The sequence below is a fragment of the Salvelinus sp. IW2-2015 genome, linkage group LG2, assembly GCF_002910315.2.
Source record: "Salvelinus sp. IW2-2015 linkage group LG2, ASM291031v2, whole genome shotgun sequence".
NCBI classification, from domain to species: Eukaryota; Metazoa; Chordata; class Actinopteri; order Salmoniformes; family Salmonidae; genus Salvelinus; species Salvelinus sp. IW2-2015.
Window position 1 is genome coordinate 7,393,646 of NC_036839.1, and position 13,956 is coordinate 7,407,601.

The 13,956-nt window shown below is 42.2% G+C and overlaps 1 long non-coding RNA gene across 1 annotated transcript in view; it reads left to right on the forward strand.

The window, feature by feature from the left end:
- The window catches only part of LOC111973717 (uncharacterized), a 42,768-nt gene that overhangs the window by 14,773 nt on the left and 14,039 nt on the right, over nucleotides 1-13,956 (forward strand). The window contains exon 2 of the long non-coding RNA XR_002878628.2: nucleotides 3,384-3,634. This is a non-coding gene — a long non-coding RNA (uncharacterized lncRNA). The remainder of the gene's footprint in view (nucleotides 1-3,383; nucleotides 3,635-13,956) is intronic.

Sequence of the window (13,956 nt, forward strand, 5' to 3'; positions counted from 1 at the left end):
CATTTTCTGAATCGTAATGTTTTTCCCCCCCTATTTGTCTTCTCTGCTGGGGTAAGCCATACGGTGGAGATCCTATTCCTTGTATTGACCGAATGTTGGTCGCTTAACAACTGGCTGTTTTAAATGGTGTACTTGGTGAAATAAAGTGAGCATTTTCTTTTTCATTATGTTGTCGATTGCTGGCCAATCAATTGTCATGACTACAACAGAAGAATCACATGTCCACCTGAGAACAATCTTTGCTGCTTCATTCTGTGCAATCTGCATCCACCTAATCTCACATGCTGATGCATTTCCCCACACCACATAACTGTAGTTCTCCTGACTCCCAATTAATGCTGGGGTTGTTTGCCTAAGAATATTTCACGGAAGATACTTAGCTATCCTTCTGACCATGCACACAATCCTAATTCTTTTCATGCATGGATTAGTTATTTGAGCTGAGCATGATAAGTAGTTGTAGAGCTGCATCCCTAGTAGTTTAGTTTCTGACACGTCCTCAATTGGCTCTTGCCTCGTGTTTAATCACATCCCATGTTTTGTCTACCTTTTTCCTGATAAAACAGACCAACATAACTTTGGTTTTCTTAGCATCCAAAACAAGTTTGTTCCAACAGACCCACTCCCTGATATTTCCCAAATCCACTTGTAGAGCTTCCTGTACCTGTTGAACAGATTGTCTTGCTGTATACATTGTAGTATTATCTGCAAATATAGTAGCTTGAGTTCCAGATAGGGCATAAGGARAGTAATTGGTATATATTAAATAAAGAAGTGGCTCAAGGCAGCTGCCCTGTGCAGTTTTACTTGAGGGGAGGAAAAATACCCATTTAATATAGGTGGACTGTTTCCTGTCAGTTAGATATGACTATACTAGAGCTGGGCGATATGGGMAAAAATATATATTGKGATAAATTGCCTGAATTGAATAAAGGATACGTTTTTTTATCCTTTAAACTTGTAGCCATCGGTTGTCCCATTAACAATCTCCCATATTAGTAAACTTCACATTTCTCTAGTATAGGCTAGGGCTGGGCGGTAAACTATATTTKACCATATACCGATATTGATGCACGGGCCGGTWTGGATTTTTACTTTACCTTACATAGCGGTACTTCAATGTTTGGTTTGTAAAATGTAATATAAACATGATGACTAAGTGACGTACCTCGAAAATGACCCTTTTCCAATGACCAATTAAATATGAGTTTCAGTGGAGCTGCAATTGGGGGAGCAGCATAGCAAAGCAAAATATTGTCCATAAGATCATTACCTGTAGATTTACCATTGGGTAATGACTTCAATAGGTGGACTAAAGAGCAAGTATTTGACTTATAACATGATCATCAATCAATTGGACAATAGCTTGCTTGGAAGAATGTTACGGATGGGATGGAAAAAACGATGTGCCATGCCAGAAAAAGTAGAAATGATGTGTTGTGTGTAAATAATGAGTGATGACAACTAAATGATGTCTTGTTTGACAGTTTTGAGCCCAGGGGGTAGATTGAGACAGTGGCTGTGTCCAAAAAACCCGAACTTGCGTTCTAAATAGTAGGCTGATTGGGAATGCGAAAATAGAACGTTTTCTAGTATGTGACATTTTGAAAATGTAGTATGCTTTAAATGCCAGGATGTTATACTCATTTCGGMTTTTCATCTAGTAGAATTCGCTGCACGTTATTGAGGAAGGGAAGTGTTTTTTCAGACCTACAGTGCATTCAAAAATTACACAAGACCCCTTGACTTTTAAACACATTTTTTTCCTCAATCTACACATAATACCCCAAGTTGACAATTTTTTTTTAATGTTTGCGCTTTTATAAAAAAATAAAAAACAGAAATACATTATTTTCATAAGTATTGTGACCCTTTGCTATGAGACTCAAAATTGAGCTCAGGTGCGTTCTGTTTCCATTGATCATCCTTGAGATGTTTCTACAACTTTATTGGACTCCACTTGTGGTAAATTCAATTGATTGGACATGATTTGGAAAGGCACACACCAGTATATAGATATATATATAAGGTCCCACAGTTGGCAGTGCATATCAGAGCAAAAACMAAGCCATGAGGTTGAAGGAATTGTCCGTTGAGCTCCGAGACAGGATTGTGTCGAGGCACAGATGTGGGGAAGGGTACCAAAAAATGTCTGCAGCATCAAAGGTCCCCAAGAACACAGTAGCCTCCATCCTTCTTAAATATAAGAAGTTTGGAACCACCAAGACTTCCTAGAGCTGGCCRCCCGGCTGAACTGAGCAATCGGGGGAGAAGGACCTTGGTCAGGGAGGTGACCAAGAACCCAATGGTCACTCTGACAGAGCTCCAGAGTTCCTCTGTGGAGATGGGAGAACCTTCTAGAAGCACACTTGTAGTTTCCATCCGRTAGAGGCGCAAATAGATGTTGTGCAGGGGTATTTTGGGGTGGTAGATCAGAGTTTACCAATTGATCTCTGAGATTTCTGCCCCATCGAGAATAAGACCAAGGGAGGGTCCGAAAACACATTTCCGATACTGTCATCGGATCTTAGAATGGATCTTAGAATGTGCCAATGTTTGAACGATTCCCTTAATCGGTTCAGAGCACGGGTAGTGAGGATGCAAGAATGCTTCTTTTTGCGAGGCTGTCCTTGAAAAAGATCATGTCTCGATTTGTTTTGGATTTTCTCAATGGCAGTATTAATCTGATTAATTTTGTACYCCCTCTCCTTGAATTTTCTTTGTTTCTCAGCCTTATTTCTGTCGAAATCTGATTGTTTTTTGCAAATTCTTTTGGTTCGACAGAATTGGATGTAGGGCAAACWGTTTTTCAAGGGAAGCGGGTGTCATTATTCCCTGATGAAGACAGCTTGTCTGTCAACGTTGGTTATTAGGTTATTCAATTATTGCATTTGAGCTCCTTTTGTTTGACAACGGCTGATAATCAGATATGAGGACAGGCTGTACCAAAATGAACGAATCGTGGGAAACAATGCACTTGTTGATATTTGTTTGTTACGGAATACATTTTTACATCCTAAATGGTATATACACTCAGTGTACAAAACATACCTTTTCCATTACRTAGATTGACCAGGTGAATCTAGGTGAAAKATATGATCACTGATTGATTTCACTTGTGGAATCCACTTCCGCATTGGAGTCAGCATGGGCTAGCATTCCTGTGGAAAGCTTTTGACACCTTGTAGAGTCCATGCCCTGACGAATTGAGTCTGTTCTGAGGGCAAAAGGAGGTSCAATTCAAAATTAGGAAGGTGTTCCTAATGTTTTGTACACTGTTAAGTAGCCTATATAGTATTCTTGAACTTTGAATTGTATGGGAGCATATTTGGTCCACATATGACTAACCTCATTTAAACTTGAGTATTTATGTGCCTTGACAGGTTGAATTCATGGGAGTGGAGAAGCAAGCCAACTGCAACCACCTGAAAGCTGTGTTGTCTAGAATGAGCCCTTGAGACGCTCCCTCCTCCTCCTCCCTCATCATATTGTCCCTTGCAGTGTTCATCCAGCCGGACAGTTGATGGTGTTCACCTTACACCCCCCCAGAGGAGTACTGAGGCCGTCTTCCTCATCCTCTTCATCCGTCTTCTCAGGAATGGTACCCCAACAATGGATTCCTACAGTCGCCTAGGTAAGAGTTTGTCTGGTTGACCAGTGCTGGGTCGTGTTAATTCGTGCACACTGTAGCAAAGTGTTTTGCAATGGAAAACTGCCTGGTTAGAACAACACCCTGCAGTACCAGCAGACCAAGGTTGTCAAATCTTGTGCTACATCAAACCAAACGCTTTTGAACCTCTTCCCACTTGAGTTGAATTAGATTGATATTGCTTTTTTATCGCTGGTGTCCTTATGTCAACTCTCTGGTGTTTGAGGAGCTGCCATTAATTAGCTTGTTTGCCTCGCCTGAGGTGGAGTCAGATCTTTGGCTGCTGTAGGTGACAGGCCTTATGGTTAGAGAGACAGCTGGGAAGGATTCTCACTWAACGGAATGAATTAACTGCATAACATAAAGATTGTATGGCATGTTGTGTGTTTCTCTGGCCAAAATGTGACATATGTATCTGTTGATATGATGGAATGTACAGTCACCTCAAATTATTGGCACCCTTGATAAAGATGAGCAAAAAAGACCATGAAATAAATAATACACATGRGCTATATTTTATGCAATTTTTTKKGAAAATTATATTATTTTATACTAATACAATTGCTCAGAGCAATATTTTTTGTTTAACAAGTAATAAAAACAATTCTCAAAAAGATAAGCGTCAATTATTGGCACCCTAAAGATTCTTATAAAAAAATCGAACAAAATAAATCTGCATTAACATTCTTTAAAAAAAAGTTTATCTGTTTAAAGCAGGAATCCACAGGCCGGTTGCGACCCTATGTMGCCCCACTCCTTGTGTAATGTTTTCACTTTGAATGAAGACAAGGGGGTTGAGCCCTTAGCCGCCTTGGGCTGGCCTTCTGGGCAAGGTGAGTCTTTGCGCTAATCCAGCCTATTCGAATCACCCTGCTGCCCCGGAGCTGGAGAAGAAGTGAAAGTCACTTGCAACCTAATGTTACAGCTGCCTAATGTTACAGCTGCCTTCAACAAACAGAGCAGACGAAGCCAACAAGCATTGTTCTTTAAGAGTCGGCAGGTAGCTTAGTGGTTAGAGCGTTGGACTAGCAACCGAAAGGTTGCAAGATCAAATCCCYGAGCTGACAAGGCAGTTAACCCACTGTTCCTACGCCGTCATTAAAAATAACAATTTGTTCTTAACTGACTTGCCTAGTAAAATAAAATCTTGGATCTGAATCAACTCAAACCCCAAGTGAGAAAAAGACTGCTCATTTTGGGGCAGCAGGTAGCCTAGTGGTGTCGCCAGTAACCAAAAGGTTGCTGGATCAAAACCCCTGGCTGACAAGGTACAAATCTGGCCTTCTGCCCACTGTTCCCCGGTAGGCCGTCATTGTAAATAAGAATTTGTTCTTAACTGACTTGCCGAGTTAAATAAAGGTGCACTTTTTTGGGAATTATTCTGGAATAAATTTTGAACAACCCCCTTGTTTTCTTTCAAAGTGAAAAGGGTACATAAGAAGTGGAGCGTCATAAATCAGGCAATGGGTAAAATCGTTCCTGGTAGAGGACAATTGTATCTTGTTCCCACACACAGTGAGGAAGATGGTTCGGGAGGGAAAGAAAAATCCAAGGGCCACAGTTGGAGAATGACAAAAACCTTTGGAAGGTTTGCCAGAGAGAGCAAGCCACCAACAAATGTAAACGCCTGGAGTTTGCGAAACGGCAATGGCACTTGGATTGGAACCGAGTGCTATGGTCAGATGAGACAAAAACAGAGGTCTTTGGCCATGCAAACCAACGGTGTGTTTGGCGTCTTTGAAGTTATGGGGCTGTATTGCTTCCACTGGTCCTGGGGCCTCATTTATCAATCATGCGTATGCACAAATCTGTGCGTAAACCATGCATGGAATCATTTCCACGCAAAGTGTGAGATTTATCGATATGAACATTTGCTTGAGAGTGTGCATATGACCATGGGTACGCACAGTRCCAAGTGGTGGGATAAGGGAACTGCTTGTCAAGTGTAGAATGGAGAAAAAGTATGTTGAAAATGTCTGAAATGAATTGATGCAGGCATATAATTTGACCACATCAGTGCATTTGTTATGATAATAATAATCCATATAAAGTACAGTAATTTGTTAATAATCCATATAAAGTACAGTCATTTGTTAAATTAGAGGTACGTGTGAAAGTGAAACCATTGTTGAAGTACTATTAAAAGACAGAGATAATGAGAAATCTAATGAGAGGCTGATCCTGCTTTGTTTGGCGAATTTGGCACATGCTGCATTACACAGAGAGCGCATTTTTAGAGACAGGTGGGTCTTTTTTTTGCGGATAGTACAGATTAGCTCATAAACGATGGTTTTCCAAAACCAATCTTATAGATTTTTTGCGACCCTTTGCGACCTACTTTAAAAAGGCAAACACATGCCATTCCGGTGCAGATCCAAGTGTTATCCACCCTTGGGTTTTTGGCAATGGGCACTTTTCAGCGGGAGTTTGCCAATCGGCATCTGACAGCCCTCGATTAGCAAATTTTTGGGATGGAACCATCAGCAAAACAAACTTTCATACCATTTACCAGTTATTTTTTTCCAAAACATTTTTACAGGTCAACTTAATTACCTCTTTGTAGCAATGTTATTTTTTACCCCCAAAAATTGACTGGTCACTGAGGATGGATGGCTTATTGGTGAGTGTCGCCTACTCATTTGAAGTATATTTGCCATTGCTAAAGCAACTTAATGGTCCTCTTTGAAGCTATGCGCTTTAAAAAAAAAACGTTTACTGGTCAACTTAATGGTCCTCTTTCTGGCTATGTTATTTTCCCCCAATTATTTTTACTTGTCACTGTTGAGGATGGATGGCTTATTGGTGAGTGTTGCATACTCATTCAAAGTACATTTTCCATTGCTGAATTAACTTAATGGTCCTCTTTGTAGCTATGTTTTTTTTCTGCAATGTTTTTTATGGTACGGCGTTGAATATTCCCCACTGGCTTTAAAGTGATGATTTTGACCATAAATGGTTAATTGGGGGTGTTTCTAAATGCAAACAGCCAAGGTCGTGCACGAGCACTGAGGCTGAGAACAAATGGTATTTATCAATGGTTMTCTTCCACCGGTGTGGGTGTGATGCTCGTAGGATTGTTTGGTAAATCACACTTTCTATGAGTATGAACATTATACATTCCATTCGTAAGTAGTATTTTAAGAATAGTTTCCACGCAATATTGATAAATGAGGCCCCTGGGGCCCTTGTTAAGGTCAACAGCGTCATAAACTCTACCAATACCAGGACATTTTAGCCAAAAACGTGGTTGCCTCTACCAGCAGGGTGAAACTGGGCCACAAGTGGATCCTCCAGCAGGTCAATGACCCCAAGAACATATCAAAATCCACAAAGAAATGGTAAATTGACCACGAAATCAACATGACTACTTTATGAGGCTTTGGCCAAAGTTCCCTGATCAGCAGGCCTGTTAGCCCATGGACTCCGAGAGAGAGGGAGCGAGACTCTGGTGGTGKTGCCCCACTAATCCTGTGATCTAACAATGTAAATAGATTTCCCCTCACCATGGATCTGGTTGGAGACCTGTGGCCCTGGGTTTCACCCTCTGCTGCCCCAGGCATGTTAATCCTCTTAAAGAAATTAGATCTGAGAGAGCAYATACTTTCAGCCAGGGATCCCCAACCATTTCAGCATCCATGATCCAGCAGGAATCACCCAACCAACACTTGACACCAATGATCCTGGTTGTCTCACGAGGGGGGAGGTCGAGCTATTCGTCTGCCTGTCTGATCGTCTGTCATTCTCTTTTGATTACATGTACAAAACAGATAGATATAGACACCTATCATCATCATCATCCTAGAGTGCCTGCGCCTYCCCTCTGGTAAATCTGTCCCCGTGCCAGACTGCTTGGGAAAGCCTCTTTTGGGAACATAAACCAAGCGTGCTGGAAGCAGCATTAGTGGCACCCTAATTTAGTAGTCTTAAGGATTTATTAATYGAGGCGCTGCCTTCTCACACGGGAAACAGAGGCAATAATCCCTCTCACTACTCTGAAATGGAGAAACGGTATCTCCACTTTTATATTTATTTTACCTTTAACTWGGCAAGTCAGTTAAGAACAAATTCTTATTTACAATGAAGGCCTACCTCAGCCAAACTCAGACRACGCTGGGCCAATTGTGTGCCGCCCTATGGGACTCTCAAGGCCGGTTGTGATACAGCCTGGAATCGAACCAGACACCTTTAGCACTGAGAAGCAGTGCCKTAGACCGCTGCGCCACTCAGGAGACAGCTTTGTAGGGTGTCATAATCCTACATTTCCACAGTTTGCACACTCAAGGCTGGGAGGTGTGTGTGTTAGTAAATACCACATGTATTTATTTAAATCAAAAGGCTGGTGGGTTGTTGTCAGGCTCTTTTTCTGAGCCCCACACAGATGAGGGGAATGTTGTTTTGGCCGGAAGCTATTTTGGATTCATGTATCAGAAAGCAACAGGAGGTTCTTGGGCTCTCTGCAGTATCTGTGTCGTCAACCACTGTGACTGCAATGATCCCCACTTCCTCACTGGAAAAATAAGATGTGTCCCAAACGGCAGACTTTTCCCTACATAGCACTATATAGGGTATAGGGCGTCATTTTGGATCGCAATATATCCTGTAGGGCTCGGAGACTGGTAAGTCTGTTGCAGTGTGTGCGACACGAAAACATGAAATGTAATTGCCAAAATACAATCAATGTTTTATTCTATATTGATAGTAAATGTTGCAACTATATGACAAGGGAACAACATTCCCACCTCTTTCATTGTCAATTTTGCCCATATTGTTGATGAAGAATGTTAGTAACCCCACTGTCTTGAGACCACAACATCAACCAAAATAATGCTGCTATTACAGTTGAAGTCGGAGGTTTACATAAACCTTAGCCAAATACATTTAAACTCAGTTTTTCACAATTCCTAAAATGTAATCCTAGTAAAAATTCCGTTAGGATCACCACTTTATTTTAAGAATGTGAAATGTCCGAATAATAGTAGAGAAAATGATTTCTTTCAGCTTTTATTTCTTTCATCAAATTCCCAGTGGGTCAGAAGTTTACATACACTCAATTAGTATTTGGTAGCATTGCCTTTAAATTGTTTAACTTGGGTCAAACGTTTTGTGTAGCCTTCCACCAGCTTCCCACAACAAGTTGGGTGAATTTTTTCCCATTCCTCCTGACAGAGCTGGTGTAACTGAATCAGGTTTGTAGGCCTCCTTGCTTCGTCACAGCTTTTTAGTTCTGCCCACACATTTTCATAGGATTGAGGTCAGGGCTTTGTGATGGCCACTCCAATACCTTGACTTTGTTGTCCTTAAGCCATTTTGCCACAACTTTGGAAGTATGCTTGGGGTCATTGTCATTGGTAGACCCATTTGCGACCAAGCTTAACTTCCTAACTGATGTCTTGAGATGTTGCTTCAATGTATCCACATCATTTTCCTGCTCTCTGATGCCATCTATTTTGTGAAGTGCACCAGTCCCTCCTGCAGCAAAGCACCCCCACAACATGATGCTGCCACCACCGTGCTTCACGGTTGGATGGTGTTCTTCGGCTTGCAAGCATCCCCCTTTTCCTCCCAAATACGATGGTCATTATGGCAAAACAGTTCTACTTTTGTTTCATCAGACCAGAGGACATTTCTCAAAAAGTGTGATCTTTGTCCATGTGCAGTTGCAAAACGTAGTCTGGCTTTTTTATGGCGGTTTTGGAGCAGTGGCTTCTTCCTTGCTGAGCGGCATTTCAAGTTATGTCAATATAGGACTCGTTTTACTGCGGATATGATCATTTTGTAACTGTTTTCCAGCATTTACAAGGTCCTTTGCTGTTGTTCTGGGATTGATTTTGCACTTTTCGCACCCAGTAGGGTTAATTCTTAGGATGACAGATTCTCGATTTCTTGCAGAGGAGTACTGATGGCGCTGGTTATGGTGTTTATACTTGCGTACTATTGTTTGTACAGATGAATGTGGTACCTTCAGGCGTTTGGAAATTGCTCCCAAGGATGAACCAGACTTGTGGAGGTCAATTCCTTTTTTTCTGAGGTCCTGGCTGWTTTCTTTTGATTTTCCCATGATGTCAAGCRAAGAGGCACTGAGTTAGGTGCCTTGAAAAACATCCACAGGTACACCTACAATTGACTGAAATGATGTCAATTAACCTATCAGGAGCTTCTGAAGCCATGACATTTTCTGGAATTTTCCAAGCTGTTTAAAGGCACAGTCAACTTAGTGTATGTAAACTTCTGACCCACTGGATTTGTGTTACTGTGAATTATAAGTGAAACAATCTGTCTGTAAACAATTGTTGGAAAAATTACCTGTGTCATGCACAAAGTAGATGTCCTAACCGACTTGCCAAAAGTATAGTTTGTTAAACAAGAAATTTGTGGAGTGGTTGAAAAACTAGTTTTAATGACACCAAAATAAGTGCATGTAAACTTCCGACTTCAACGGTTGATATGTTTTTCTGTTTTTCTATACTTAACCAAAATATAAAASCAACATGAAGCAATTTCAAAGATTTTACTGAGTTACAGTTCATATAAGGAAATCAGTCAATTGAAATAATTTCATTAGGCCCAATCTATGGATTTTCACATGACTGGGAATAGAGATACCTTAAAACAATTAGGAGAGTGGATCAGAAAACCTGTCCGTATCTGGTTTGACCACCATTTGCCACATGTAGCGGGACACATTTCCTTCGGTTAGTGTTGATCAGGCTGTTGATTGCGGCCTGTAGAATGTYGTGCCACTCCTCTTCAATGGCTGTGCGAAGTTGCTGGATATTGGCAAGAGCTGGAACACGCTGCCGTACACTTCGATCCARAGCATCCCAAACATGCTCAATGGGTGACATGTYTGSTGAGTATGCAGGCCATGGAAGAACTGGGACAATTTCAGCTTCCGGGAATTGTGTACAGATCCTTGCGACATKGGGCCGTGCATTATCATGTTGAAACATTAGGTGATGGAGGCAGATGAATAGCATGACAATGGGCCTCAGGATATCATCACGGTATCTCTGTGCATTCAAATTGCCATTGATAAAATGCATTTGTGTTTGTCAGTAGCTTATACCAGCCCATACCATAACCCCACCGTCACCATGGGGCACTCTGTTCACAACATTGACATTAGCAAACCGCTCGCCCACACGACGCCATACAGGTGGTCTTCAGTTGTGAGGCCGGTTGGACGTACTGCCAAATTCCCTAAAAACGACGTTGGAGGCAACAGCTTTTGTGGACATCCYTGCAGTCAGCATGCCAACTGCACATTTTAGAGTGGCCTTTTATTSTCCCCAGCAAAAGGTGCGCCTGTGTAATGATCATGCTATTTAATCAGCGTCTTGATATGACACACTTGTCAGTTGGATGGATTATCTTGGCAAAGGAGAAATGCTCACTAACAGGGCTGTAATCAAATTTGTTCACAAAATTGAAGCGAAATAGCCTTAGTGCGTATGGAAAATGTACGGATCTTTTATTTCAGCTCATGAAACATGGAACCAACACTTTACATGTTGCATTTATATTTTTGTTCGGTGTAGTTTGTTGGGGATTCCAGTCTTTTAGCTGCCTATCTGTCTTACACATGTATTTAACCACATCGTGGATCCCTGTTGACGTACATTTCTCACACATTTGACACATTTTTTTTTATCAGTTTGTCCAAAACCCACTTCCACAGTTCAGTGACAGGTTATCCTTTAACAGAGAATAATATTCTTTAACTTGTAAACTTTCCCTGTTGGCATCATGTTTTTATGGGTTTTGCTGATGGGTCTTCATTGTCAGGGTGTTTTGCAGGCAAACTTTCGTAATTCTTTTGACCTCATAGTCCTGTCATAATCAAAAGGCATTTATTTATATAGGTTAATMATTTGTGCATTTCAGACCAGATTTTGGATTGTGGTCAGGAGACCCGGAGGGTTGATAGAACTGCACATTTTAGAGCAGACTTTTATTGCCCCCAGCACAAGGTGCACCTGTGCACTGATCAAATCAAATGTATTTATAAAGCCCTTCTTACATCAGCTGATATCTCAAAGTGCTGTTCAGAAACCCAGCCTAAAACCCCAAACAGCAAGCAATGCAGGTGTAGAAGCACGGTGGCTAGGAACAACTCCCTAGAAAGGCCAAAACCTAGGAAGAAACCTAGAGAGGAACCAGGCTATGAGGGGTGGCCAGTCCTCCTCTGGCTGTGCCCGGTGGATGGAGATTTAACAGAACATGGCCAAGATGTTCAAATGTTCATAAATGACCAGCATGGTCAAATAATAATAATCACAGTAGTTGTCGAGGGTGCAGCAAGTCAGCACCTCAGGAGTAAATGTCAGTTGGCTTTCTAGCCGTCATGTCTGGGACAGGTAGCACGTCGGTGAATAGGTCAGGGTTCCATAGCCGCAGGCAGAACAGTTGAAACTGGAGCAGCAGCACGGCCAGGTGGACTAGGGACAGCAAGGAGTCATCATGGCAGGTAGTCCTGAGTCATGGTCCTAGGGCTCAGGTCCTCCGAGAGAGAGAAAGAAAGAGAGAAAGAGAGAATTAGAGAGAGCATACTTAAATCACACAGGACACCGGATAAGACAGGAGAAGTACTCCAGATATAACAAACTGACCCTAGCCCCGACACATCAACTACTGCAGCATAAATACTGGAGGCTGAGACAGGAGGAGTCAGGAGACAATGTGGCCCCATCCGATGATACCCCCGGACAGGGCCAAACAGGAAGGATATAACCCCACCCACTTTGCCAAAGCACAGCCCCCACACCACTAGAGGATATCTTCAACCACCAACTTACCATCCTGAGACAAGGGCGAGTATAGCCCACAAAGATCACCACCACGGCACACCCAAGGGGGGCGCCAACCAGACAGGAAGATCACATCAGTGACGCACCCCTCCTAGGGACGGCATGAAAGAGCACCAGTAAGCCAGTGACTCAGCCCCTGTAATAGGGTTAGAGGCAGAGAATCCCAGTGGAGAGAGGGGAACCGCCAGGCTGAGACAGCAAGGGGGTTCGTTGCTCCAGAGCCTTTCCGTTCCCTTCACACTCCTGGGCCAGACTACACTCAATCATAATGACCCACTGAAGAGATGAGTCTTCAGTAAAGACTTAAAGGTGAGACCGAGTCTGCGTCTCTCACATGGGTAGGCAGACCATTCATAAAAATGGAACTCTATAGGCGAACGCCCTGCCTCCAACTGTTTGCTTAGAAATTCAGGGACAATTAGGAGGCCTGCGTCTTGTGACCGTAGCGTACGTGTAGATATGTACGGCAGGACCAAATGGAAAGATAGGTAGGAGCAACCATGTAATGCTTTGTAGGTTAGCAGTAAAACCTTGAAAATCAGCCCTTGCCTTAACAGGAAGCCAGTGTAGGAGGCTAGCACTGGAGTAATATGATCAAATTTTGGTTCTAGTCAGGATTCTAGCAGCCGTATTTAGCACTAACTGAAGTTTATTTAGTGATTTATCCGGGTAGCCGAAAGTAGGCATTGCGGTAGTCTAACCTAGAAGTAACAAAAGCGTGGATAAATTTTTCTGCATCATTTCTGGACAGAAGTTTCAGATTTTTGCAACGTTACGTAGATTAAAAAAGCTGTCCTTGAAACAGTCTTGATATGTTCGTCAAAAGAGAGATCAGGGTCAGAGTACGCCGAGGTCCTTCACAGTTTTATTTGAGAACTTTACAACCATCAAGATTAATTGTCAGATTCAACAGAAGATCTTCTTTGTTTCTTGGGACTAGAACAAGCATCTCTGTTTGTCCGAGTTTAAAAGTAGAAAGTTTGCAGCCATCCACTTCCTTATGTCTGAAACACAGGCTTCTAGCGAGGGCAATTTTGGGGCTCCACGTTTCATTGAAATGTACAGCTGTGTGTCATCCGCATAGCAGTGAAAGTTAAACATTATGTTTCGAATGACATTCCCAAGAGGTAAATATATAGTGAAAACAATAGTGGCCCCAAAACGGAACCTTGAGGAACACGAAATGTACAGTTGATTTGTCAGAGGACAAACCATTCACAGAGACAAACTGATATCTTTTCTGACAGATAAGATCTTAAACCAGGCCAGAACTTGTCCGTGTAGACCAATTTGGGTTTCCAATCTCTCCAAGAATGTGGTGATCGATGGTATCAATAGGCTATATACCTAGCCCACTAAGGTGTCTAGATAGCCCTCCTCTGGATGTTCTTATAGGCACTTGGTGGACAGATTTTGCGCCAGGCCCCCGGTCTGCGCCCATTAAAAGGTCATTTACCACCCCTTCACCCCAGTTGCCCTAATCTCAGTTCCAGTGCTTGA